Below are 6,553 nucleotides of genomic sequence, written 5' to 3'. Positions count from 1 at the left end.
CATCCCCTCTCGTCTCCTGCTCCTGCCCTCAATCTTTCCCAGCATCAGAGTCTTTTCCAATGAGTCGGCTCTTCACATCAGGTGGCCAAAGTGTTAGAGCTTCAGCTTCAGCATCCTTCCTTCCAATGAATGTTCGGGACTGATTTCCTTTACAATTGACTGGTTTGATCTCCTTGCTGTCCTAGGGACTCTCAAGAGTCTTCTCCAACACCACGGTTCAAAAGCATCAATTCTTCAGCATTCAGCCTTTTTTATTGTCCAGCTGTCACATCCATACATGATTACTGGAAAAATCATAGCTTTGACTATATGGACCTTTGTTGGCAAAGTGATGTCTCTGCTTTTAAATATGTTGTCTAGGTTTGTCGTTGCTTTTCTTCCAAGGAGCAAGCATCTTTTAATTTCATGGCGGCAATCACTATCTGCAGTGATTTTGGAGCCCAAGAAATAAGTCTGTCACTGTTTCCATTGTTTCCCCATCTATTTGTCATGAAGTGATGGGACCAGATGCCATGATCTTCGTTTTCTGAAAGTTGAGTTTTTAGCCAGCTTTTTCACTCTCCTCTTTCACTTTCATCAAGAGGCTCTTTAGTTCTTCTTCACTCTCTGCCATAAGGGTGGTGTCATCTGCATATCTGAGGTCATCGATATTTCTCCCGGCAATCCTGATTCCAGCTTGTGCTTCTTCCAGCCCAGCATTTCTCATGATGTGCTCTGCATATAAGTTAAATAAGCAGGGTGACAATATACAGCCTTGACGTACTCCTTTTCCTCTTTGGAACCAGTCTGTTGTTCCATGTCCAGTTCTAACTGTTGCTTCCTGATTTCTCAAGAGGCAGGTCAGGTGGTCTGGGATTCCCATCTCCTTCAGAATTTTCCACAGTTTATTGTGATCCACACAGTCAAAGGCTTTGGCATAGTCAATAAAGCAGAAAAAGATGTTTCTCTGGAACTCTCTTGCTTTTTTGATGATCCAGCAGATGTTGGCAATTTGATCTCTGGTTCCTCTGCCTTTTCTAAAACCAGCTTGAACATCAGGGAGTTCATGGTTCATGTATTTCTGAAGCCTGGCTTGGAGAATTTTGAGCATTACTTTACTAGCATGTGAGATGAGTGCAATTGTGTGGTAGTTTGAACATTCTTTGGCATTGCCTTTCTTTGAGATTGGAATGAAAACGGACCTTTTCCAGTCCTGTGGCCACTGCTGAGTTTTCCAAATTTGCTGGCATGTTGAGTGCAGCACTTTCACAGCATCATATTTTAGGATTTGAAATAGCTCTACTGGAATTCCATCACCTCCACTAGCTTTGTTCATAGTGATGCTTCCTAAGGCCTGCTTGACTTCACATGCCAGGATGTCTGGCTCTAGGTGAGTGATCACACCATTGTGATTATCTGGGTCATGAAGATCTTTTTTGTATAGTTCTTCTGTGTATTCTTGCCACCTCTTCTTAATATCTTCTGCTTCTGTTAGGTCCATACCATTTCTGTCCTTTATTGTGCCCATCTTTGCCGGGAGCCAGTGTGAGGAATCCCACCCGTGACAAGGTCATGCAGCAGAGGCCTGATGGGCAAGGCGAGTCAGGCCTCAGGGTTTCCCCCTGGTATTTCCTGAGCATGTACCCCCAAAATAAGAATCTGCCTGCCTTATTGTATTGTACTTTTCCACTCTTCTGACACTGTCTGGAAAAAGTTAATTCAGGGCTTCAGTCTCCTGCAATATAATGTCTCTGCTTTAAACCCCCTCTGATAGCTCTCTAACTTGCCTAACAGGTTCCCCCGGACCTCTTACAGCTTGTGAATTGTTTACAGCCCCTCATCCACAAGAGGCACAAAGCTTAAAGCATCTTAAAGATACAGAGCCTTTTCTAAAGAGCTAAAAATCATATTGGTGACAGGATTTCCCTGTTGACTCAATGATTGTTGCCAGGCCTCCATATTCTTTATCTTTTAAGCACCTGGGGGGATGTTAATCAATGTAAATGGGATATGGAAAAAGATGTATAATAGTTTTGACGTTAGCAACACTAGACTTTTGAGTTAATTACTTTTCTTTTGTTATAAATCAATGTACTCCTTTTACTTGTTATAAATTGCTGTATCTTTGCTATGAATGTAACTTTATTTAGTGTTTTCTGAGAGTGGCACCAGACTTTGGGAAGATCAACACAAATAAGTCTTCTGGTTGACAAACCCTTATCAGAAAAAAGGCTGTAAAATGTTAATTGGCCCTTTTGGCCGGGAGATGATGTAAATTACCTAAGACAGACATGCAGAGAGAAAAGCCTGGTTTTGATGAGAGTCTGGGCTGCTAACGCTGCATAATTTTGTATTACCCATTGATCTCTATGTACAATCAAAAAGGTATAAAAGGCCTTTCTAGACAATAGAGACTGGGCCAGTCATTGGAAGGACTGGTTTCCCCCGTGTCTCCTCTTTATTCTATTTTCTGGCTGAATTCCCATCTGGGGCGTGGAGGCTCGCCATGTCCACTTACTTGCCTCAGCTTCTAAGATCCATGTGAGAGGGAGTCCAAGGTGGGGCACCCCCTGCTATTCAAGAAGATGCCGGTGGCCTAACGTAGATGGTGCAAGCTCCTTGTCTGGAACTTTATTGGCTTTCCACATAAACCAAGTTATTCAGCCTCTTTTCTCCACTAAATTTTCCTACTACACTATTTCTTCCTAATCTAATCTTCTATTTATAAATAAATAAGTTTTTTCCTCGCCTATTCATCTCCCCTTCAAATCACCCTGGATCCACCAGCGCTGGACCCCGGCACATCTTCTCTTGGTATCTCTAATTTACTTGAAGAATTCTCTAGTCTTTCCCATTCTATTGTTTTCCTTTATTTCTTTGGACTGATCAATGAGGAAGTCTTTCTTATTTCTCTTTGCTATTCTTTGGAACTCTGTGTACCTGGACCCATGTAAAAGAATATTTGTAGTAGCAATGTTTAAAAAAAAAACCGTAACCAACCCAAATGGCCTTACTGAAGAGGAAGTGGATGGCCTATGTTCAATTTCAAGTGATCTGACCTAATATCTTGTTTTAAATTACATATGCAAGTGGGAAAACTGTTAAGAAAAGTAAGGGAATTTGGGGGCCTTCCCAGGTGGCGCTAGTGATAAAGACCCCGCCTGCCAATGCAGGGGACTGAAGAGAGTGTGGTCAATCCCTGGGTCCGGAAGATCCCCTGGAGGCGGGCATGGCAACCCACTCGTCTTCTTGCCTGGAGAATCCCAAGGGCAGAGGAGCCTGGTGGGCTACAGTCCATAGAGCTGCAAAGAGTTGGACATGACTGAAGCGGTTTAGCACACACACACAAGGGAATAATTAATACACATTTTAGAAATATGATAACATCTAGTAGGGGGACAATATCAGAGTGGGGCATGTGGGATGGGGAGAGGAGAGGCATTGCTTCTAAAGTACCTCGAATGGACTTCCCTGGTGGTCCAGTGGTTAAGAATCCACCTACCAATGCTGAGGACACAGGTTCAATCCCTGGTCCGGGAAGATCCCACACACTGTGGAGCAACAAGGCCCGTGAGCCACAACTACTGAACCCGTGTGCATAGCGCCCTTGCTTCACGACAGGAGAAGCCACTGCAATGAGAAGCCCGTGCCCCTCAGCAAAGAGCAGCCCTCGCTCAACACAAATAGAGAAAGCCCACACAGCAACGAAGACCCACCACGGCCAGTAAATAAATCTTTAAAAAGGAAAAGAAAATACAGGAGGAAAGCTAAGTGACTGTGGTGGTTTTGTTGCTTTTTTTTCTCTTTTCTTCATTTGCATTTATTTAAACATAGTTCTCAAAACATTTGAGTGAAATTGAGTCTCCTTTGGTAAGTAAAGGACCTGAAAATAACATTTTAAAAATGAACAGGCGAAATCTTCAGATCATCCACAACACAGATGTAGTGTTCCCTTCTTTTTCTCAAACTCTGAAGCACCCAGTTTTTCCATACAGTCTTAAAAGCTTCCCAGGGAACAGGACTTCCCTGGTGGTCAAGTGGTTAAGACTACACCCTTCCATTGAAGGGGGCCTGAGTTCAATTCCTGGTCAGGAAACTAGATCCTGCATGCCACAACTAAGCCCCAGCACAGCCAGATAAATAAATTAAAAAAAAAAAAAAAGCTAGAAGAACAAGAGTATATTTGTGATGGATGTATTGTCACTTGTTGATAATTGAGAGTCCATTATCCCCTTGTAACAGCTTTAAGAAATAGCCTTTTTAAGGCATACATTGTGTAGCTCTAATCTTATTCCCTGCTATATATAGTACAGATGACATAAAGGCTGACAAATTCCCATTTATATAAGTATTAAGCATTTGCTGTATTGAAAGTTCTTTAGTTCTAATACTAGCAGTAGAGTTACAGCACATAATTTTTCACACCTAATTGCAGGTACAGGCTTCCTTGGTGGCTCAGCTGGTAAGGAATCCACCTGCAGTGCAGGAGACCTGGGTTCAATCCCTGGGTTGGGAAGATCCCCTGGAGAAGGGAACGATTACCCACTCCAGTATTCTGGCCTGGAGAATTCCATGGAAGAGAAAGTCCATGGGGTCTCAAAGAGTCAGACACAACTGAGCCACTTTCACTTTCACATATATTAAGTATGGTATGTTTCATGGACTGCAGGAAATTGGCCATTCTTGTCTTGAATTAACTACTGACGATCTAATCTAAACAGTTCTGCTAAGCGCTGATATGTTAGAAAGCAAAGTAAAAGCCTAACTTTATTGTTGCTTTTTGCCATTTGGTAGCATTTTACACACCAGCTTCAATCTTCAGAAACCCTGGATTCAGTAGAAAACCATTTAAATGAAGTTTTATGCAATAAAAACTTCTCAGCAGTCAAAATTTATACAGTAAAAAAATCCATGCAAAGTATACTTTTCTGAAAACACTTAACTTTGAACAAAGCAGCAAACTACACAAATGCAAAATGAAAACAGCATTTCAACTCCACCAAAAGTAGTCATCAAATTCATGTCACTGTATGGCAAAAACCTCCACAATATTGTAAAGTAATTAACCTCCAATTAAAATAAAGAATTAATTTAAAAGAAAAAAGTAGTCATCATAAAAGATGTAAAAGTCACCTAACTTCTCTAAGCACTATTCACTTTTTAAACGGAAGATGATAAAAAATATTGTCCACAAACAATATCCCAGCTCTAGGGCAAGTTTTAGAAAGTCTTCAACCTCTGGCTTTAATGGCTACTAAGTGAGTAGGATGGAAATCTGGAACGTGGTCTGTGTCCTCCACGACTACAGTAAGGAGGAGGTGACCGTCCCCTGCATATCTGATCCCTGTCTTGAGCGGCTCTCAGCCTCCTCCTCCACCTCCTCCTCTGGATGTTCTGCTACAATAGTCCCGACCATCAGAGCCTCCATCCTCCCCTCTGCCATAGTAACCCCAACTGCCAGAGCTGCCACAGGGAGGTCGCCCCATGTGAACTCCTGGTGTTGGAGTATGTGGCCTTTTTGTTATAGAGCAATCAGCTGTGATCCTGTGTCCACCGAGCTCCATTCCGTTTCACACTTTGTCGCTTTCTTGGCATCATCTGCATTTTCAAAGTAACACAGGCAAATCCCTATTGAACATCTAGACTGCTGGTCACATACAACAAACCCGTCAGAAATTAGGCCATGTTTAGAGAACACTTCTTTAGATCTCTTTCTGTAGTATATAAGCACAGTCCAACACACCAGGACAACAGATGGGATCAGGATTTGCTGGGTTCCCAGCCTGACCCCTGCGAGTGGACCTGGGAGGATGACTGTGGCTATGCCACCTTCCCTAGGCTCTGCCGTAAAATCCGCTAGGGGCTCGTCTGTGGGAGCGGGAGCGAGAGCGTGGCCTCGTGCAACGCCTTTGAGGACTTCTTCTGGATCGAGGCCTGCTCGCCGCTGTCATGTATGACTTCTGCTGCCGTCACCACTTGGCGTGCTTCAGTGGGAAAGGCCAGCCTCTTGCACCTCCTTTGCAGGAGCTCCGCCACAGCCTTGAATCACAAACCACACACTGGTTCGCACACACTGGTTCCCCTGCACAGGTACCCAAGGTGCTGAGAGCCAGAATGCCCTGCACGGCCTCTGCTTCAGCCACTGTGGTGCTTCACAGGTATTCACAGATGAAGGGATGTTCACGGCCTCTGATATTCCTTCTTTCTAGATGTGGAACTTAATTCCACCCCAGCCTTCACCACGAATGTGAGAGCTGGACCATGAATGTGGTACAGACTTAATAAATGGCAAAGGGAATTTGGTAGAAGTGACGGGACATTACTTCCAAGATCACGCTGTCGAAACACTGCAGCTTCCATCTTGGTCTGGCGCTGTCTCTCCACTGGCCCCCACCTCTTCCTCTCTCTCCCTCCCCTCCTCCTTCCAGACTCCCTCCCTCCTCCCCGCCCCCTCTCATTATTCACTTTGGGGGCAGTCAGCTGCCACCTTATGAGGAGAGGCCCATATGCTGAGGAACAGAAGGCCTGTCATCAATCCCTGGAGTGACCTCTGAAGCAGATACTCATTTCATCA

At 44.0% G+C, this 6,553-nt stretch overlaps 1 pseudogene; it reads right to left on the bottom strand.

Moving 5' to 3' along the window:
• Positions 5,224 to 5,930, bottom strand: LOC102177935 (annotated as a pseudogene).

The sequence above is a fragment of the Capra hircus genome, chromosome 2 (genome assembly GCF_001704415.2).
Source record: "Capra hircus breed San Clemente chromosome 2, ASM170441v1, whole genome shotgun sequence".
Taxonomy (NCBI): Eukaryota; Metazoa; Chordata; class Mammalia; order Artiodactyla; family Bovidae; genus Capra; species Capra hircus.
The sequence above is the reverse complement of the archived record's forward strand: the minus strand, read 5'-3'. Positions and strand labels throughout refer to the sequence as shown.